The sequence below is a fragment of the Pinus tabuliformis genome, chromosome 3_1, assembly GCF_031772625.1.
Source record: "Pinus tabuliformis cultivar Carrire ecotype Pingquan chromosome 3_1, CPIR1, whole genome shotgun sequence".
In the NCBI taxonomy this organism is placed as follows: domain Eukaryota; kingdom Viridiplantae; phylum Streptophyta; class Pinopsida; order Pinales; family Pinaceae; genus Pinus; species Pinus tabuliformis.
The window spans coordinates 549657452-549680474 of NC_142301.1; positions in this window are offsets into that span (position 1 = coordinate 549657452).

Below are 23023 nucleotides of genomic sequence, written 5' to 3' on the forward strand. Positions count from 1 at the left end.
GGATACTATAGGTCATGATTTCAAAACTAGAAGATCCAAAATTATAGAGTTACAGTCGTTTCAAAATCAAGCTCCTAAAATCAAGAAAAAGTGAGATGAGGAAGTTTGATAGTAAGGATCCGGTAAATTGGATACTACAGATGGAGAAATATTTTCATCTACATGGTGTACCACTGTTAAAAAAGGTATGTATTGCATCTAATTATTTAGAACCGAATCAATTTTTATGGTATAAAGGGCTTTGTTCTCGTAAACCACTTATCACATGGTCAATTTTCACAGAGGAAATGATAGCACATTATATGGATACAAAGAGAAACTCCTTCTTTAACCAATTGATAAATCTCAAACAAAAGGGTTCAATGGAATAGAACATTGAAGAATTTAAAAAATTTAATAGAAGGATAAATTATATTCCAGAGAAGCAAAGGATTGATGTCTTCATAGGGACTTTAAAGGATAAATCTCAACATGAGGTTCATTTTTGGGAACCTGATTCATTGGAGGAGGCATTCGAGTTGGCAAGAAAAATTGAAAGTGAAATTATGAAAAAAAGGAATCCCACCACTCATGAATATAATTATGGGAGTGTTTCTTCTCCTAGCCTTCCACAACCTGCAAGGCTTACACCACAACAATTGGAAGAAAAAAGAGAAAATGGGCTTTGTTACAATTGTGATAGAAAATGCACTAAAGGTCACAAGTGTGCTAAGAAGAAATTATTTTACATAGAGTATGAAGAGGAGGAAGAAAAAGATCAACGAACATCAAAAGAAGAGGATATACATCAAGACCCAACCCCAAAGAAAGAAGAAATAAATCTGATCATATGTTGTAAAGCATTGGCAAGAATTATCACTCAAACTCTCAAGATAGAAGGACATATCAAGAAGAAAAAGGTTCAAGAAGTGAAAGATCACATTGAGAAAGAAGAAATGAATCCAACCATATCTTGTAACGCATTGGCTGGAATTAGTACTCCTCAAACTATCAGGATAGAAGGACATATCAAGAAGAAAAATGTTCAAGAAGTGAAATATCACATCGAGCATCAAGAAATGAATCTGATCATCTCTTGTAAAGCATTGGAAGAAATTACCACTCCTCAAACTCTAAAGATAGAAGGGAATATCAAGAAGAAAAAGGTTCAAGTAGTGAAAGGTCACATCAAGCATCAACAACAAGTTCTCCAACTTTTAAAGGATAATACCACTTTGGTGCAGAATCGAATGAAAAAATAGGTAGATCAACATCGCAGTGAAAAATGTTTTGATGTAGGTGATTGGGTATTTTTACGGTTACATCTCAAGCAAGCTATTTATGAGAAGGAAATGTTGGCAATACTACATGCACTTAAGAAATGGTGACCTTACCCAATAGGAAGACACTTCATGGTAAAAATGGATCATGATAGTTTTAAATACATTTTAGAACAAATATTATCATTAGAAGAACATAAAAAATGGGTCACAAATATGTTGGGTTATGACTTTGACATCATCTACAGGAAAGGGAAGAAATTTTTTGTTGCAGATGCACTCTCAAGAAAGGATGAGGATGTGGAAGCATTGTTTTGTGCTATTTTTATTATCCAACCAAATTGGATAAATGAAGCAAGGGATAAATGGAAGAAGGAGAAAGAAGTGTGGCCAATCATTCAAAAGTTGCAGAATATCCCAATTCAAACAATATTGCCAGAACTTGAAGGGGAAGGAAAAATCATATTGGAACCTGGAGCAGTCACAGAAACAAGAACCTGACAACTAGGAAATCGATAAATTTCAGAGTATCTCATTAAGTGGAAGAACTTACTCGCTGAAGATTCCACATGGGAGGATAAAATTTTTATACAAAAGCATCAAAAACTACTCAAGCATTGAGGACAACACTTTTTGAAGGAGAGGGGCATGTTAGGCCCCTATACTACTAGTGTAACCCCTTATTGTTATTACTACAACCCCCTTATTATATTGTTGTACCCATGTAGTCCCCATATTGTTACTTTTGTGCCTCATAGAAGCCCACTATTGTTATTATTATGCCCTTACATTATTATTTTTATGTCGGCTCTGATTAGATTATGACCCCTTAGACTCCTATATATAGAAAGGAGGTATTTTCATTTGTATCATCAAAGAATTATTCATTTGTGTAATGCAAAGTAGGTTTCCCCCTGGAAGAGGATTATTTCTAAGGCATTGATCTATCTTTCCTATCTTTTTGTGAGCTGGTTTCATAACACTAACCCTTGCGTTTTATGCACCATACCTCTTCATGCATTTCTGGTCGAGCTGTCCTGTCCTATTTTAGACTCTACATCTCAAGGCAAAAATTCTTTAGCTGCGTGTGGATCTGTTGAACTCCCAAGTTGGGATCTTGCATCGGGGTCTCATTCGGCCTCATCGCAATCTATAAGGCCTCTGCCTAAGTCGTTAGCTTCTGCTATGATAACGCACTCCTTAAATGTGGTGTTAGCGAATCTACTAACCACTCGCAATGCCATCCATTTGTCAGATTCATATTAGCATTGCGAATCGTACATTTCAGCCTCTGATCCAGTTCCCAAGGAGTCTTGCTCAGTAGCATCCTGATCTCTTTGAATCCAATGATCGACTGTGCTTCAAACTTCGGCTGGATAAACTCTTTACTTAACACAATTTGGATATCTATGATTCCTGCATTTGGAATATTATTGGAGTGCTTAATATACCAGGTCAGTGCGCAATCTTACAGGGTGCTAACTAGTGTCGCTTTCTTTATATTTTCATCTATAACTCCTTCCACTTTCCATACAGCTCTTACACTGAACTAGAATTGGTTTGGATCCTCATTTCCCAATCCCTTGAACATAGGCGACTTCACTATGCTTTCCATATTAAATCATGGTGGTGGTGGAGGTGGTGTGGATGAAGATGGAGGTGATGGTAGTGAAGCTGGTGGCGGTGTGGGTGGGGGTGGTATTCGCATAATTCTTTTCCTTATCAGATGGATCGCACTTTGTGGAGACACCTTCACAAGCTCTTCCTTGTCCCTTCGTGGAGGTGAAATCAAGGGGTTGTTTTCTGGTCCCTTATTTCATTCATTCCTGTAAGATTTTCCACTTCACATAGCCCCGAACATCAAGGGAACTCCATAACCCTCTTTCTACACAATATCATTTTAATCCAAGTATTTAGAGACTTTAGGTACTTACCTTGCGATCCCTTGAGAAAGCATCACTCTACCTTGATATAGCTGACTGAGGTGTTAACCGTGAACTCAGTAATGAATCCCCCTATAATCCAACCGAGCCAATGATCAACGACGCGTGTGATCTTATACTCTGATGCTTCCAACCTTTGAACTAACTTTGGGGTCCACACAATAAGACCGCCAAGCTTCCACCTTCCTTGGTTATCTGCTAGCTTCACAATCCACTCGTATAGCTCAGTAGGGAAGGATGCAAAGAAGATTTCATGGATCTCCATGTATAGGTAGCAGTCTAACCACTCTTCTTTTGATAGTCATGGATTCTTGTTCTCTTGTGTTGTGAAATCGTGAATTCTTTTGTCCAAACAACCTTCAATTTCCTTTTTAGTTGGATTCCAATGATACAACATCAGACATCTCTATGCAGATTCTGGTCTAAGCGACAAAACCATTTGTTGGCTTGAGGGGGTCTGACCCAAGTTCAAATTTATTTAGCCAAACAAATCCCTACACTACTGGCCCTTTCAGCATCATCCCACGTACTGCAGATTGAAGTCTCCCCCAAAGCAGTATGGGGGGATGCTGGAACCAAGTTTCCGCACCCTTGAGATGTCTGAGGTTTCGATTTAGTCGAACTATTTCTACCTTCATGTAGGTTACTTCGCGCACTATTCTGACCTTCAATACCTTCGCGATCTATTATAATTGTCTTTTCTGTAGCCTTAACCAGGGGCTAAGATGATTTCATGCTGCTATGGTAGTGACTTGCGTTATTTCCCCAAGTTACACTGTGAATCTTACTTATATTCTTACAAATGTTATTTATCCTTGCGTAAACATATATTCTATCTCACATTCACTTAGTCAACACAGTCAAATATATTCACACATCATATAGATAGTAGAAGTGAAATTTATACCCAATATATTCAATGCATAAAATAGGAAATAAATATGTATAATTGATATGAAACTTCTCTTTATTAATACTTCCAATGGTTACAGACTTTACTCACCCTGCGCACTCAATTGCAAGGGTGCGCGCACGCAACTGCGGACTACTAGGCCTCTACCCACTCAGCTGCAAAGCCTTCTCCTACTCTTCGACCCAAAACTAGACTTTACTCCACTTATTCTCCACTATACTTATATTCCATGACTAGATTCCATCATCCTTAAATGATGTCTTTATCTACTTAGAGCCTCACTCTATTTATACAATCCATAGATCTCTATAGCCAACATTACAATAAAAAAATTGAGGGCAGACAACCCTATGACTCTTTTACAAACTATGCACTCTGCACCCACAAAATGTAGAGTCTTTACATTGGAGTTACAATTTTTGACTAAAATCTAGGCTCTAAGCCCCAAAACTTCCCTTGGGGGATCCCGCGCCCAACACCTCAGATCAATGTATGTTATTTTATTTAGTCCTAGCCTCTGTTTTTGAGGCACATTATGTATATAGGACCCATTGTATTATGGTATCACCTTCTAGCCCAATGATGCCAGCATTTCATGTATCATGTACTTCATAGCTCAGTCCCACGTTGTTGCAATCACCATTATTATTTGTTCTGAGTTATCTTGGTGGGTATGGGTATTCCTCTCCTGCCTCATTTGAGATCATGTACTCCAAAATAAAAGGCGACATATATCAACTTAGGAGGTATTTCCCCCTCCATTCCTTCATCCTTCCTTACAATGCCTCAACTCTCTCTCTCTTTGCCCCCCCCCCCCCTTGGTGTCTCGTGGAAGTTTATCCTACATCATATTTCAGTCATACGATTTTCTCCCGACACTGATATGTTGGGGGGCAATCTGTTATCACCTAAACAATGACCACCTACCCATTACTAACTAGGTGGATCAAAATACACCATGTAAGATTAATTTTACCATAGAAAAATCACTTTCAACATAGGAAATAATTTAGTAAACAATTTTTATTAAATTATTTTCTTTCAAATAAAAGAACCCCCTGAGAATAATTGAACAAATCATTATTTATTCAATTTTCTCTAGAAATAATTGTTAAATAATTTTTTGATAATTGTTCTTAACACATTTCAGTAAATCACCAAAGAATAATTAAATAAATCACTATTTATTTTTTATTCCTTAATCTTATCTTCTAACTAATTGTTAAACAATTATTTAAAAATTATTTCAAATTCACAGTTTTCTTGATCATTGCAAAGAGATTAATAAATCAATTTATTTGTTAATTACTTCAACCATTTTCTAAATAAAGATATTTGACCATTTTGAATATTTTTTCCCTATCCAAAAAATATAATAAAGTATTCTTAATGGTTAGATCTTGATTTGGTCAATAATATTTTATTATTTTCCAATTCTAACCTAACCCAATACTTTTCTATAAAATAAGGGAATTTTCCATTCATTCTTCACCATGATCAATATCATCATCAACATTTTCATCTCATGCCATTTGAGCTCCCACTTGAGTTCTATCTTGTTTTGATTTTGTTTGCATATTGAGAGAGAGAAAGAGATCGTTAAAGCACAAGTAAATCAAAGGGCCAACCCCATGGAGGGACATTTAGAGACCGATGTTGTAAATCATCTTAACCAGATGTTATTAATAAAAATATTAGTCATTTAAATTCTTCTTCTATTGGGTTATTGCATCAATTATTTCTTGTTGTTCTATGTTTTATATTGCACATGATCTTTTTGCTACAGGGTTTTCTTGTCTTGTCATTGTAGATCTGAAGCGTAAAGAACGAAATCTTGTTGTTAGGGCCACATGTCACATGTGACTTAAGTCAAGTATTTTCAGTACACATTTCCGAAATATTTAAAAATATTAGTTTTTTAGTGACAATTATTTTGTGTGTATTGAACTATTAATTGTCCTAACTTAAAAATGGTAAAATAATGTACATTAAAAAAAATTGTGTATACTTGGGAGATAAAAAAGATTAAAGTGTAAAAAATATGCCTTAAAAAATGTTGATAATTTTCATAATCTGCATGAAAATCATCAACATTTAAAAGAAATTATCCACACTTAATACATTAAAAAATTTAAAGTGTCAAAAATAATCTCTCTTAAAAGAATTGTTGATGTTGCATCAACACTTTTCAAAATTAGCATGAAAATTACTAACATTTTAAAAAAATGTTCATACTTGATACATAAAAAGATTTAAAGTGTCAAAAATATGTCTTAAAAAAAATGTTGATGTTTTTCAAAATCTGCATGAAAATCACTAACATTAAAAAAAAAGCATCCACACTTAATACATTAAAAAAATTACGGTGTAAAAAATATGCTCTCTAAGAAAAGGGGTTCATATCGCATCAACCCTTTTCAAAATTATCATGAAAATCGCTAACATTTTTTTTAAAATGTTCATATTTGATACATAAGAAAATTTGAAGTGTTAAAAATATATGAAAAGAAAGGTGTATTCTGAAGCAACACTTTTCAAAATCAGATAATTTTTTCCTACCTTAGAAAAATGGGTACTCAGTGTAATTCTTCTTTGGTAGTTTACATTGTTTGTTTCAAGTCATTGCTTGGTCATGTTAAATAAGCTCATGTTCATTTAGGGTGTGCATATGTGAAAAATGTGTCAAGTGGATGAATTAATTGAGCATGTTTTGATGATGCCAATGATTCTAAAAATAAAGTACATAAAATGTAAATAATATTGAAAATGGATAGTAAAATAAACGACAAATTGAATCACACAACCCCCACCCAAGAAGAAAATCAAGAAACAAAAGAAAAGAGGGAAAACAAACAAATCAAGGACGAAAAATATTCTGAAAAGATTTAATGTTTAAGGGTTTGGAATCTAAGAGAAAAAATTTATGAAAATGGAGTAGAAAACTAACAAAAAATAGAAGTAAAAATGCTGGAAAAAGACAGGAAGAAGCTGCAAAAGAAAGGATAAAGAAGGGGATCCTTATGGGGGAAGGAAATAAAATTTTCTAAAGGGAATAAAGTATTGGAAAAACCAATCTAAAATTATTGTAAAACACTCGGTAAATGATTAAAATATAGTGGCCGACACCGTTGCACAATAGACTCCTCAACTAAACAGTTCTCTTCCTAAATGGTGGAGATGTGCTCTAAACCCTAGTGGTATTTTTCCTTCCTCAATAAGAAAATACTAAGTGGATCGAGGCCTAGAGATGACTCAGGAAATAATAGAAACCCTTCACGACACACATGCAATAGTCTCGGCAAAAACTAGAAAATATGAAGAAAAAAAATTGAAAAATTGCAGTGCAGAAACTGACCTAAAAGGTGTGTTGGGCATAGTTTCTGGGCTAAAAAGTGAATTATGCATAGATAAGGGGCCAAAAGGTGAATTATTCCCACTTCTATCACTTGACTAATTTGACCAAAATTGTGTCATATCCCACTCAGTTGGTAGTTGTGACCTGCAGAAATATGTGAAACCCTGACAAAAACAGTTTTTTTTTTTCAGAAAATAGAAGAGATATAAAAATAGAAATTGAGAGGAATAAAAATTCTGAAGAAACAATGAAAATAGCTAAAGTTATAGTCACCAAGGTTTTGAATTACTACCCTAGTGGAGTCATCAACTGTTGATGACTACATAGGTAAAGACCCAGTGGAGTCACTATTTGTTAGTATGAAAATTCTTAGTATGTGTACCAAAAATGCTTCACTTAAACTACTAGTGACATGCAACCCTAACAACAAAACATGGTTTTCTATATTTCAAATTTGCAATAAAAAACAAAGAAAAACCCTGCAACACAACAAATCTTGCAAACATAAACATACAATAACAAAAAATTAAAGTGAAATAACCCAATGGAAGACTTAATCAAATGATAATTTTATTAAAACACCTTGTGAGGAGAAGTTACAACATGGGTTGGTATTTCCCCCTCCATGGGATGTGTCCTTTTCTTGTCCTTTTACTTCAACTGTGTGCTTCTCTCTCAACTTGCAAAGGGTAGAAAACAAAAATATGGCTTGAACTCAAGTGGGAGCTTAAATGTAATGAACTGATAGTTATGGCAATGACTATGGTCATGCTGAAGAATGAATAGAAAACCCTCAATTTATAAAAAATACTGAGCCGAATTAGGAATTAATAAAATATTATTGACTAAATCAAAATCTAGCTATTGTGAATACTTTATTATATTTTTTGAGAGGGAAAGGGTATTCAAAATGGTTAAATGTCATTATTTAGAAAGGTGTTGAAGTAATTAATAAACAAACATGATTTATTAAAAACTTTGTGAGAATTAAGGAAAATATGAATCTGAAATAGTATTAAATAGTGATTTAACATTTATCTCAAAAGGAAAATATGGGACAAAGAAGGAATAATAAGTAAATGGTGATTTATTTAATTATTACAAGGTGATTAACTTAAAAGTAAGTAAAAAATATTTCTAGAGAATTAAATAAATAATGAGTTATTCAATTATTCTCATGGGGTTCTTGAATTTTAATAGAAATAATTTAGGAAAAATGGTTTACTAAATTATTTCCTATGGTGAATGTTGGTTTACAATGGTAAAATTAATCCTACATGGTTTATTTTGATCAACCTAGTAAGAAATGTCTAGGTGATCATATTTTGGGTGATAAAAATCTTCTTATAAATCTCCTATGCATATGACCTCTTTTGACACGTATGGGCCCCATAGACATCCTAATCCTTACGTGGTGTCTCATGATCTTATGAAAGATGATCAAGATGTGAGAATACTTTTCCAGCTTTATTGGAAGAGATTGTCTCCTTGATAGTCTTATCATTAACTCCTAACGCTAGTCCGAAAATCCATCCCAATGTGGAATATGACCAAGATCCTTTTCCCACATAGGCCATCCCTCCACCTCTTCCATGTGACTCCCTTGACAAAAATAATTCTCGACAAGTCATCCTTGAGGTCATGGATTTTTCTATTGGTCATCCTAACGATATTATACCTCTTCATGCCTCTAGACTTCTTGATTTGGAAAAGGTAGAGATTGGCAAAAAAAAAATTATATCAACTTAGTGGGGATCTCCTCGTCCCCCACAGGAAGTGAAATCCTTCGACCGAGTCAGGTATTGGGTTTTTAGTGCTGAATTTGCCCATATCAAAGCTTAGTCAAACCAACTATTCTCATAACTTATTGCATACTTTTGATTATATTTAGTTTATGAGATGAGTTAGAGTTGGATATTTTGCTTTGTGGTCTAATGTGCATTTAATGCAGGATTAAAGGATAAAAGCAAGTGATTTTGGCAAAGACCTTGGTAAAAAATCGAATAAGACAAGCAAGAGGAATTATAGGAGGAAAATCCTCCTCATTTACTACCCCTCCATTCAAATATTCCTCCATCATCTCAGAGTGAAAATAGCCAAATCATGAGGACTAGAAGGTAGCCAAGCAAGTGAAAGACAAAGCACCAGTTTATCTCGAGTTTGGGAGCTGAGCCTCCCCAATTTTAAGGAAGTCATTGGAGACTTTATATGTATAAGTAGAGAGGCCTAGGTCCTCAGTAGGATTTGGATTTTTTTTATTGTAAAACTCTACTCTATTTTCAAGCTCCAATACTTGTGAGAGTTTTTGATGTAATCCATTGTTTTGATAATAAGAATGAGTTTTGTTTTGAGCCATCATTAGGTTAATTCAGAGGGCAGAAGCTCTTGGGTTAGTGCCAAACCCTATCATCCAAGGCTCCTCTTTATTATACATGTATGCTAGCATAGATTAATATTTTAATTGTTCATTTTCTTAGTAGCTACACTTCCATTAGAATAGTGTAGATTAGATTGGTTGTATGTTAAATTGCTTCCATTTGTGACTTCTTTCAATTAGTAGGTTAGCAAGGAGAAAAAGGATCACCATAAGGTTATCAGCAGGTGTCTTGACCTCACTTCCTCCCTCTGGGACCATGACTTAAGGAAGGGACGCTTCAGCAACCCCAAAAACACAAATTTCTAGTTCTTGCATGAGCTTTGGAGTTTGTTGTCTTGATTTAGTATTTGGTTCATTTAATTATCATCTTTTTCCATTACTCTATTTTTTTCAATAAGATATCACTCATGCTTTCATTCCCTTCAACACTTTCTTCATGCATAATATAGGCAATTAATTCATGATTTTCTAGTTTGTGAAAATGTATCTTGTTGCATAGTTCTTGGAAAACACATGTTTTAAGAAAAGTAGGTACTTTAGGAGGATACCCAAAATTCATCACCAGCATCCATCTTCCACTTCATCCACCCTATCCATCTCTTATTCCACCATTACCCTTACTAGTTTTTCTGTCATTTTTCATTAAAATCCTCCTAGATACATTGAGTGAATCTAGCCATCTCTTATCTTGGATAGTGTCTTCTGAGTGTTCCTTGACATTCTAACACCCAATTCCACTCATCAGACACCTTTTCCAAGCTTCCCAACACCTTCATTACCTCACAATTAGCTCTCAGTTGCATCTTGTAGGTTTTCTGTAATTCCTACAAAATCATCCTGTAGATTTCTAGTACATCATGTAGGTTTTCTTGAAACAGACTATTTTGAGTCCGAATTGATGCGGAACCTTTAGGAAGTCATAAAAAGCCTCCTAGGACCCTTCCACACCATCCAACCACTCCATAAGCCTTCTAGCCAGCCTCAACCACCTTCTATCCACCTACCAGATCCACAAGAACATTTAAATTGCATACTTGATTTTTCCTAAAAAACCAAAAAAGTGAGAACATATTTAGTTTAGTTTTCTTACTTACACATTAGTATGGATTGATGCTCTTTAATTATACAACTTATATAGTAGCATTTATTTAGTGTTGATTTAGAAATTCTTCTTAGCATAGTTGTTTAAATGGTTAATTAGGATATGGTGTGATTGAGCATTACATATTGTTCTCTTCATTACTGCAGTAGAGTAGCTCTCTTAGAGTAGATTTTCTCTTCTTCCATCAAAGGATCAAGCTTCTTCTGACTCTGTAGAAGTCTGGCTTGGAACCCCTAGGGTCTCTCGCCAGATGAATAGTCACAACAGGTAAGACCTTCACTTTTGCTTTTGCATATAGCACTGTCACCTCCAAGTTCGTACAAACCCTAGGTTTATAAGTAAAGTTGGTAGCCCAGGAGTCGCAACATCCTTGCTACAATATTGGCGCTCATCACTTTTAGACGTCGTTGTCAGGGAGGTGTCTGAGTAGAATGTGATTACTACTTTCTTTTCTTCTATTTATTGTCTTCAATTTTCTTCCATTTGTTTATTTTTGCAAAAGTAATCTAGTAGCTTCCTTTCTTTCATTTTTCATTATCTTCTTTCCTTTCCATTGTGGAACTAGAATTTCAATTCACCAAGTAGCTTTTTCATTCTATTAGTGACTTTCATTCAATCAACAATTTCATTTCTGCAAAGTACTTTCTAGCTTAAAAGAAATTACAAAACTAACCAAAATACATTTCCTTTCATGCCTCGTAGGAATAGGGACAATTTAGGGAAATGTTTTCCAAATACCTCCACTGCATCCAACATCCAACCTTATCTCTTCTTCAGTGGCTGTGAACTGGAGGAACCTTTAGGTGAGCAACTTGACATATTTGAAGAACCTATAGGTGAAGAAGAAGAAGAGGAACCCATTCCTACTGAACAAATGGCTGAAAACCGAAATGACAGAGGGAATAGAGAGAGAGTTGAAGGTGCCTTCCCCATCAGGGAAACCAACAAGGACACTAAGATGAAGAATATAAGCCTCTCTACCCTACCTCATTTCCATGGCCTGACCATAGAAGACCCTGAAACTTTCCTATTTTGAGTTTGATGTTATATGTTGAACCTATGACTATACAGATTGTTACACAGCAATTTGTCACCGTTTGTCACCGTCCCTGTTACCCCTCACCTGTACACTGGAGGGCTCATTCCGGGACCTGTGAGAAGTGACATGACCTGAAACCACTTGCATAATATTCCTCTTAATATGAGCTTCATTTGCCCTGAAGACATATCCTGCAAAATCCTCATGAAAACAACTCTTTTTACATTAGTGCAGGTTCACAGTTCACTACCCGCGCCAATGAGGGAAATACTCTATAAAGGGCGTGCCATTGGCGCTCTGTCCCAGAGTCGCACTCGCGCCAACCGAATTGAGTAAAGTTTTCAACAACCAAACTCCCGAAGGTTCTCTTCAACCCATTCACCAACTGAATCTATGTTGAGCTAGGATGGTTTGGCTTCGAATCTCCATAGAAGGGAAAGTGGTTTGCCACCTTTCATGGAAGTTTCTAAGTGATAAAGCCAATCCCATGAATAATGTGGTTGATCCTATCTCTTTCCCTCTCCATCTATAAAAGCTTGCCTCTATGTCTTGAACAAGCTAGTCACAATAGTTAGAATTACAATAGTTCCAAGAGTTTAAGAGTTTGAAGCTGCAAGAGCCTTCTTTGCACCCATAAGGCCAAATCTAAGTAAGGAGATTCTTGTCACCCAAAGAGAGAGAGGCTTGTTCCTCATCCCAACAAGCTTTGCAAGACTTGTGTAGCTGATCACCCAGCCAAAGGAGGATTTGAAGTTAGAACAATGGTTGTATTCTTCTTTGTTATTTATTAATAACAGATGACTATCATTATGGTTCCACTCTCATTGTCTCATGTTTGATGTTGAGTTATATCTTTTCTGACCGATATATAATTGCATCTACTATATTTTACGCTTGTTTTCGTGTTGTTCTTTGCGTGTGCAGGTATCCTATCATGGAGATCATGCGGATCATGACCGGCCAAGGCAAAAGAACGAAGGCGACATCTCTTCGACGAACACTAGCATTGGAATCCAAGTAGGTTCTCACCATCCACTTTGTATTTGCAATTAGGAACTTGCGTGATAGCATTGTGTGATTGTTGCTAGACCCGGTCTGGGCTAGTAGGGATCGTCTCTGTCCGCAGAGATGATTTACCTCCACAACACAGATGATGAGCAAAAGTTAAAACTATTTCCATCTACCCTCAAGGATGCAGCATTGTGCTGGTTCATGGAATTACCTAGAGATGGCATCACAACCTTGTCTCAGATGAAACAGGCTTTTAACAACAAATATCAATACTACTGTAGGTCAAAGGATACTAAAGAAGAAATTTTTAGGATGACCATATGCTAGGATGAATCCTTAGAAGACTACGAAGAAAGATTCCATCTCAGTTACAAAAGGGCTAGGTGCACACTTGACCCTAAGTCACTAAAGTTGGTCCTACTTAGGGGAGTAAGAAGAGACCTTTTGGATACCTTAGACTTGTTAGTAGGAGGAGATATCTACCAATTACCCTATGAGGATATCAAGACTGTCTTTAGAAATAGTTATAGGGAATCTAGGAAAAATGGTGGAGGTAGTCAACCTATGGCCAATACCTCATCTTCGAACTCATCCATCAAGGGTGAAATTGGAAATATGATGGAAGATTTCAAAAGTGAGATGTTGAAAAACCTTGCCTTGAAAATGGACACTATTAACATCAAAAGGAAGCAAGAGGAAGTACAGAGATCCTTGGCCATATTTTGTCCTAGATGCACCAGGAGGCATCCTAGGAACGAATTTCCATTGAATTGTATTGAAATTTGCTCGGTCTGTGAAGAGAACCACTCCATAGACAAGTGCCCTTCATTACCCAAACTCAAATTTGTATATTAAGGAGCTGATGTGGTCACTAAGTAGCTTTGCTACATTAACTAATGGAGGCCTCCTGGGCCTAGACCATACCAGTAGGGCATGCAAGGATCATCTTGTGCATATTACAACCCCAAACAAACCACAATTACCTTCTTGGGGACCCCCTGCTCATCCTTCCTGATCTACACCCCCTCCTTGGTCCTACACATCTCAGTATCATTCCCAGCCAGCCAACCAGTCATTTCAACCTTATGCTCTGCCACAACCTTAGTGGAATACATGACTCTGGGGGTGGACGCCCCAATACAACAATGCTCTAGCTCTATTACCTCCACCACCTTCCCAACCACAACTCCTACACTCTACTCCACCCAAGCCACCCTAGATGCCTACATAGCCAAATCTGAACCTGAACAATAGGCAGGTTCAACAAGTATACAGTGGAGAGATATCATATCCAGCTTATGTTGTGGAAATCTAAGAGATTAACCTAGGATCTGGGACAGTCCTCCCAAATAACTTACCCCCCCCCTCCACATAAGGAGGTTGAGGAAGAAAGAGAGGAAAGCAACCTTAAACTAAATCCACCCTTTCCTGAGAGATTATCCCAACCACTGCAGCCTACCCCAGAAGAAACTAAACTTCTGGGAGAATTGAAAAATCTGTGTAAAGATCCCCCTTCTCCAGGTAATAAAATATGTTCCCATTTACAATAAGTTGATTAAGGAGAAATGCTTCAAGCATCCAGGAAGAAGAAAAAGGGATGCCCCTACCATAAATGACATTGGGCAGCTATCCGACTTAATGTTGGGGCAAGTAATATGTCCAAAATATTTGGACCCTTGAAGCCCTATAGTAGATGTGCACATCAATGGCACCATTGTCCCACACACTCTGATCGATATTGGGGTTGCCATTAATGTGATGACCAAAGACACCATGATCAAGCTTGATCTCCAAGGGTCATTGAGGAAGACCACAATAGTTCTGCAACTTGCAGACCGTTCCACAGTCACCCTTGAGGGAAATGTGGAGGATGTGATGGTCTCCATTGACTACTGGGAGTACCGTTGGGTAGCAAATCCCCTGTGTAATGGTTTTGGGACTCAAAGCCCAAAATTCTGCGTAATAGTATGGTAAAGGTTCCGTGAAGTGCGCAGAGCATGAATTGTAATGAGTCAAGTCAAACGGTTGTTCACCCAAAAATAATGTAAGATAATAGAAAGTGAGTTGGCCTGCCCATGGTCCATGGACCATGGGAATGTATAAATAGAGCGAGTCTCTAAGGGTAGAAGGAAACTTTTTGTTCTGATCTAGAGTGTTACGGGTTTAGGAAGGAAATAATCGCTCTATTTCGGTAAGTCTGAGTCGGGGTTAGTAGTAGTTAGAGTAGGCTCTGCAGCTGTGTGCACAGAGACCTGGTAGAGTCCGCAACTATGTGCACAGAGGCCTGGTAGAGTCCACAACTATGTTCGCGGACCCCTGCAGCTAAGTGCGTAGGGCGGAATTGGATTGTACTAACACAAAAGATTAATATAAGATAAGTTTTTTTGAATTATTGTGCATCTGGTCGCAGATCTATATGTTGTTCTTATGTTATGGTTTTATGCATGTCTTTAAGATTTAGGGTTGGGCGCGCTAGTTATAACTATTGAATGCTTGATTAAGACCCCAAGAATTAGATTAGATCTATAATAACCTCAATAATAACAAGGAATCTAGGAAGTGCCCTATCACAGAGCTACACGAAGGCCAAACAGCTGCGCAGAGTAGCGTGAGTGCGCAGAGCGGTTCGCAACCCATCTAGACCTCATCAAGACATCCCTAGGGTGTGGAAACCTAGTTCCAGCAACCCCACATACTACCTCAGGTGAGACTTCAGTCTGCACTCCGCGGATTGTTGCCGAAAGGGCCGACAGTGCGGGATTTGTTTGGCTAAAACACTTCTGAACCTAGGTCAGGCCCCAATAAGCCAACAAATGGCTCCATTGTCGGGACCGGGATCTTCCTAAGGGATGTATGATGTTGGAATACTAGAACCCTATGAAGAAAGATATTGAAGACTGGTTGGATCAAAAGCTTCACAAGTTTGTGGTATAGGAAAACAAAACCCCACATATATCTGAAAAGAGGTGGCTGGATTGCTATGTATGTACGGAAATTCACGAGATCTTCTTTGTGTCTTTCACTTCAGAGCTATATGATTGGATCACAAGGATAGCAAATAGCCAGGGAAGGTGCAAGTTTGATCAAACCATAGTGTGGACTCCAGAGTTGCTGCACAGGCTCAAGGTCTCTAAAGATAAGATCGCACGAGCCGTAGATCATTGGCCAGATCAGATAATTGGAGAGTTTATCATTGAATTTACAATAGACATGACTGTCAGCTATAGCAAAGCAGAAAGATGTTTTCTCAAGGGACCATGAGGTAAGTACATCAAATCATTGAATACCTGGATTAAGATGTTGTTATGTGAAAAATGGGTAACGTGAATCCATTAATGAGTGGGACAATGAGGAGTGGAAGGGCTTACAAAGGTATCGAAGGGTTGGGAAACAATCTGTTAATTTCACCTCCGTGAGTGGGCGAGGAAGAGCGCACTTGGGCTTCTCCAAGGAGTGCGGTAAGTTTGTTAAGGGAACACATTCTGCAGCTATCATCTTTGCTAACACCACCACTCATATCACCTTCGTCACCTCCATCTTCACCCACACCACCTGCACCAAACCAGCATTTAGCATGGCGATTGCGATCAAGTTGCTTGTATTCAGAGGAGTAGGGAGCGAAGATCCAAATTAGTTTTGGTTCATAGTAAGAGCAGTGTGGGAAGCGCATGGAGTTACGGATGATAACATTAAGAAGGCCACCTTGGTAAGTGCGCTATAGGATCGCGTAGTGACTTGGTGTATCAAGCACTCGAATGATCATCTAAATGTTGGGATAGCAGAAATCCATATTGCATTAAACAAAGAATTTAGCCGGCCAAAATCAGAGACGCAGTTTATCATCGGATTCAAGGAGATTGTGATGCTTTCAGGTGAAACCCCCTGGGATCTAGATTAGAGACTGAAGAGTATCATCCACGAGGCTAATATGACACTAACAGATGCATAACACCGCATGTGGTTTGAGGCAACTTTGACACCACATCTAAGGATGGCGCTATCACAAGAGAAGCTCTTAACCCAGGCAAAAGCATTGGAAATAGCGATGAGGTTACATGAAACTCTGATACAAGATCCTGGGTTGGGAGTCTAATAGATCCATCCACAACTACAAAACCTATGCTTGGAGATGGAGAGTTTGAAATAGGATAAGGAACCCTGGTCAGAAGCGCGTGAAGAAGTATGGTGCATAAAATGTAAAGGCTAGGGCCACGATAAGGATCATTGTCCGATATTCATGAACTATTTGGTAGGGGGGGACCAATGCCGTTGAGACCAAAGGCACAGGCAGGGCTAAGTGTGGCACCCACACTTTGTTGTGCAATTTTTTAGGTCGGAGGAAAGCACACAATAGACAACTACCATCTGTTGCAGAAGTTTACACAGACCCCCAGCAACTGTTTTGCAATTTTTGTAGGTGAGTAGGCCACAATGAGTGAAACTATTGAAGTTATGAATTGTTGATGGATCAAACACCTACCTACAGGATGCAGCCCAATGTGCGAGGACAAGATCCAACTGCAACAATAGAGCACGGTGGATTCCAGGGACACGGATGAGGATGAGGAGGAATGGGACTCGGACGAGGGCGTGGACAATTAATATACTACAATTATGGAGGACTGGGGCACTACATGCATGACTGTATGAACCCAACTAGAACATGTTGTCAGTACTATTATCAGTTTGATCATGAAGCGATATATTTCCCCACTCTAATTGCACAGATGCGTGAAAAAAGGGTGCTTTAGTCTACTCCAATGTAGAACATCCAAATGATGAGGTCTGAACCATACAAAGAAGACCCCAACATGAACATGGTGCTCAGAAGTGGTGCAATCACAAGGGAAGATAAGGGGAAGCAACTCAAGGAGAATACATGGGTTTGCAAGGCCCCTACAAAGAAACCTGAGTTTGACTTGGAACGCACAAAGGAGACATTTATGGAAGCTAAGAAGAGCTTCGCGGAGGCCTCTACTTCAGGTAGTAAGGATCAACCCGAGCCAAAAATGGATCCTTCTATGCTAACTACCTTTTTAGAGACATGCATGAAGCTACTACAGGACAATAAGGCAGTTAAGGGATTACAAGAGTTGATAACTAGGTGCGCAGGGTCGGGCGAACCACGCGTGGTTCGAAAACTAGAAAAGCATGCTTTGCACACTGGGCGGGAAATCTGATTGGCGACACAGAATGGTGACTATGAGATGGATTAGGTCATTCTAGACTTGAGTTTAGATGCGAATGTGCTACCTAGAAGGACATGGGAATGCACGGGCAGGCCCGCATTATAGTGGTCTCCTATTCAATTATCGATGGCGAACCAACAAAATATCTTGCCCATGGGGAGATTGCAAGGAGTAACAGTGGACATCGAAGGAATGAGCACACAAATGGATTTTGAGGTAATAGAAATTGTTGATGACAGTAACCCATCCCCTCCATTGCTAGGAATAGACTGGGCCATGGACATGAATGGAGTCATCAGTCTAAAAGGATGGAAGATGATATTCAAGAAAAAGTCTCTCCGTGTAATAGTTCCACTGGATCCAGCTGAAGGAGCACGCTACCCCGAACCTGTGCACGAGGAGAACAGTGACGATGAACTGGACTGGATCTACCAGATAATGACACAAGACTAGGATCGGGTGAATCCGACAGAGCATGAGAGAATCTCATGGGAGTGTGACAGTTCCTGCACATTGGATTTAGATGAAGAAATAGAGCACTGGTAGAACCGATTGCATGAAGTAACAATACTGAATTGTAATATGATGGTTAGATCACTATGATGCATGACGACTGAAGCAAGGGAACTATCAACAGATGAGGGCACAACAAACGTGGAGGAATTTGTAGACCATTGTGAAAGTGAAATACTAGAACAAATGCGGCACAGTGCACAAAAAGGGGCGTTACGAGTGACAACTGCACAATGGTGGAGTGCACTTCAGAAGACTAGGTGGAACTGGTGTGAATGTAGAAGACGGGTGCATGTATGGTTTAGATGTCCCCAACATCAAATGCGATTTGGGCAGCAACGACGAAGCGGTTTGAGCATCCACCTACGGCGAGGGATGCAGGCATATGCTATGCAACCACCTCCCCAACTAAGGATCAAAAATTAGAACCTGACACGACAGTAAGGAAGATGACACATTCCACCAGCAGTTCGCAACAAAGCATTCGAAAAAACATGTAGGATCCTGAACAGATTTCAACAGATAAAACGAACCCATTGGAATCTACGCATACTAGTGGCTTGATGGGCTTATAGGAGCATAAGGAAAAATAGGAGTGTGAAGGTGATCCTATCATTAATGAGACAAGATGAAACTAGAAGGATGGAAAGAACTCCCTAGACCACAGCCCTCATAGTTCAGACAGGACGTGAGGACTTGGGTAAAGGAATGTGACAGTTACATGAAGCCATTCGGCACGGGAGTTTGAAACTTCACGCATTCAATGAAGAATGGGCACTACTGAAGAGGAAAAGTATAATATTGGATGAAGAAATTAGCAAACTAGAAACCGGAGTCGCACAGCCAAGTTGCGCGAAACTAAGCATGATGAGACTAGGATTGGCCGACCTTCCTACTGCACTGGAACAAGTTGCGACCCTGCTATCATGGTTGCAACCGCATGTTACTAAACAAAAGGTGACACCATACAAAGAATAACACGATGCACTAACGGACACAAGGGTAGGTGAAAGGTGCTCGTAGCCCGAGCTAGCAGGGAAGTTGAAGTCTCACACCTGGTGTGTGACCACCTGACTATCTGTGGAAAGCACATTCTTAGTGCTCCAAGTAGTTGAAAGAAGGGGCGGGACTATAAAAAAGTCTGCAAGAGAGCTATGTAGAAAGGAACTTCCGCGTAGGGCCAGTAGGTCAACGGGATTGCGGCTGCGCATAAGAGGTTGCGCTACCATGTGGGTAAGCTAGGAGGTGTCTGTTGATGTCACTATTCATGACAAGAAGTCCAACTTATGGTAGAAAGGAGTGGGCGGTGGGCCATTAAGACAGGAATTCAGAGCTAGATACGGGAAGATCTGCCGCCAAGAAGATATTAATGACTCAGAAGTGGAGGGAATGGTCGAATTCAAATTCAAACGTTACTATAAAACCCCTTGGGGTAGCCCCAAAACAACACTTGGATATTTGAGATTCAAGCCAGTACAAAGCAGCAAGCACCAAGCTACCTTGCCACCCATGTGTAAGTATCCGAGCGAATCCAGGATAGAAACCATGTCAGTTGCTAGAACTAGAGTGAGATTCATAGAGAACCCCCATTTGACCCAGGAGGAGCCTGGAGAGGCGGACGCTGCCCCAAAGGTTCCAAATTCCCCACACACACTGTGACCCCAGAAGGACAAGCAGACTATGGGGTTAGTCCAGGTATCACCGCGAATCAGTAAATTGTTAATGGCAAAAAAGGGCAAAGCTATCACCACTGAAACCAAGGAGGAAGAGGAAGATTTACAAGCCATGATCACTTAGATTGAAGCACATGATGAGGAAGAGAAAAATGTTTCCCAAGTACCTTCAGCGATAATACTACCACCATACATCTATCCGTGGAAAGGGATGGCCAAGATACCGAAGGATGAGGCCACAAAGAGCATGCTCCAGACCCCACTTCTTCTGGATGAAATAAGGTTTGATAGTCTATTGCTGGGTCAGGTACCGAACATCAAGTTCAAATACTTGGACCTCGCAGATAGCGAGAAGTTTCCCGAATTGGCCGTGGAGAAATTACTACAACAGAAGTGGTTATGGGGTGTGGAGAAGGAGGGATTACTCCATCTGAGGTGGATACCCCACTACCACCACGCGGCCATCACAATTTTTTTTATCCGATAGTTACTATGTCTAGTACATGATGGGTATGTCTGGCTAGAGGAACCAATTCCCATCATGGTTGATTTAATACATCAGATTTCCGATCTTCCTACTAGAGGAAATGATCCTACGGTCATAGTAGGAACGAGTAGTGATGTGGGCCTCCTAGAAGCCATGAAGGCTAAATATAAGCTACAGAAGAAGAATCGAGGGTATGTAATAGCAAGTATCAAAGATCGAGGGGTGCGCATTGCCACCTAGTTACTAGCCGGAAAGCTCATGCAGAAATTTTGTGCAGATGAGGTGCCAGCATCTGTCATTGTGCTCACAGAGCAGTGTGTAGATGGGATTCAGTTCAACTGGGTGCAGTTTGTCTGCGACGAATTTTTGGCAAAATTTAGGGAAGCCAGGAGCAGGGTAAGACTTTCCACTAGGCATGGTTGCTCCTATCGATCCTGCTGGTTGTAGGGGAGCTACCAAAGGGCAGCCAGCTTCCCAACATTGAGAAGAACCAACCTGAATCCGTGAGGTATAACTCTCTCTAGGCAACAAAAGATGCCACGAGGGTTCGTGAGATCAAGGTGTTTTGGATATTTATGGAGGCGAGTATCTGGACATGGATCGACTGCAGACTACGGTTATCCCCGATAGTATACAATAGTTTGAAAAGCATGGCCAAGTTCAAGGCGGATATGCATAATCTATATATCTAGGTGTGAAAGGATCCAACTTGAACATGGGTAAAGCTTTCATTCATTGCGACGGACGATGCAATTTTTGAGGTAATGGTAGCATGGCCTCGAGAGTGGAGCACCTCGGACTTGGATGAATTGGAAAAGATTGCAGCACAACAGAGAAAGAAGGAAATCAAGTTGCGCATCACAAAGTTGGCGGAAAGGATGCGCCAGGAATAGAAAGCGGCCACGTAGCGGGAGGCGACCCAGGTAGCAGTAGAAACCACCACCGTGCATGCCAAAGAGATCATGGAAATTTCCATGGAGTAGGACATACAGGGGGAAGTGGAGAGATAGGAATGCACAAACCTTACCACAAAATTGACCCAACTCAAGAGGTTGTGCGTCCAGAAGCAGGAGGGAGATCTTCTTGCTAGTAATGAACTAGTGCATGATGTCACTGAGGGTGCTCTGAAGGAGTTGATGATGAAGTAGACAACTGTGTTGGGTAAGATCAGAGCGCAGTTACAGGCATTACATGGCAAAACTAGATCTTGATAGGCTGCTAATCAAGAAGAATTTGAGTAACTATTTCAAACCAATCTTTTGGCTGAGGCTTAGCCTCCTCAACCTGAGAGGGCTCTCTCACTAGGTTAAATATTTTAGTTTAAAGATTAGATGGCTAACTCTATGGAAAAAACAAGTGAAAAAAGTATGAATGGTTGAACACAATCAATAAACATCCATTGGGTTATGGAGTCATAGTATGTTTTCAGTACAACAACAGATTAGCTTACATGGAAGTCAGGGCATAGAGAGTTTTAATCTATCAGCAAAATAGAGACATAATGTAGGAAACACAATTTATAAACACATAAGGAAGCTAGAGCATTATCAATGAATTCTAAGTAACATGTGTTCATACCAATGTAAGTGAGAAAATGAGGAAAGCCATGAGAAAAATCAAACACATAAAACCCTCTCTGAATCCTGAGTAGTAAAGCCAAACTTTTGTATTAACATCAAATGTACAGTCTTCCACAATAATGTAATATGCTTGTTTCTTTGAAAATTGCCAACCTTTGGTGCATTACCCCTCTTGTCATATATAGAGTTCATTACAATCTTGGATTCCTTCCTCCAACATGAGGGGAATTCAAATTTTACTTGACCTGACCTATTGATAGTTAAACAAACTATTAATTACAACCAGTTGTTAACTAACAGTCCTAGAGACCTGATACAAGTAGGATTGCAACTCCTTATCATGTTGGCAACAACCTTAATTGTGAAGTAAACTCATTCTTTGATAGCTGTCTCTCTTCAAATGTTTCTTAGGTGGTGACCTTAAACTCCATCGTGGCCTTTGATTGCTTGTCCTTCGACTATTCCTGGAAATTAGGAAACTACCCCTGTATTTCTGCTTTGGTCTCCAAGGAGGTTCTTCAAAGTCTGCTAACCATGCTGTCTCCTTTAATCACATGTGATGCATTGAATTAACTATAGACC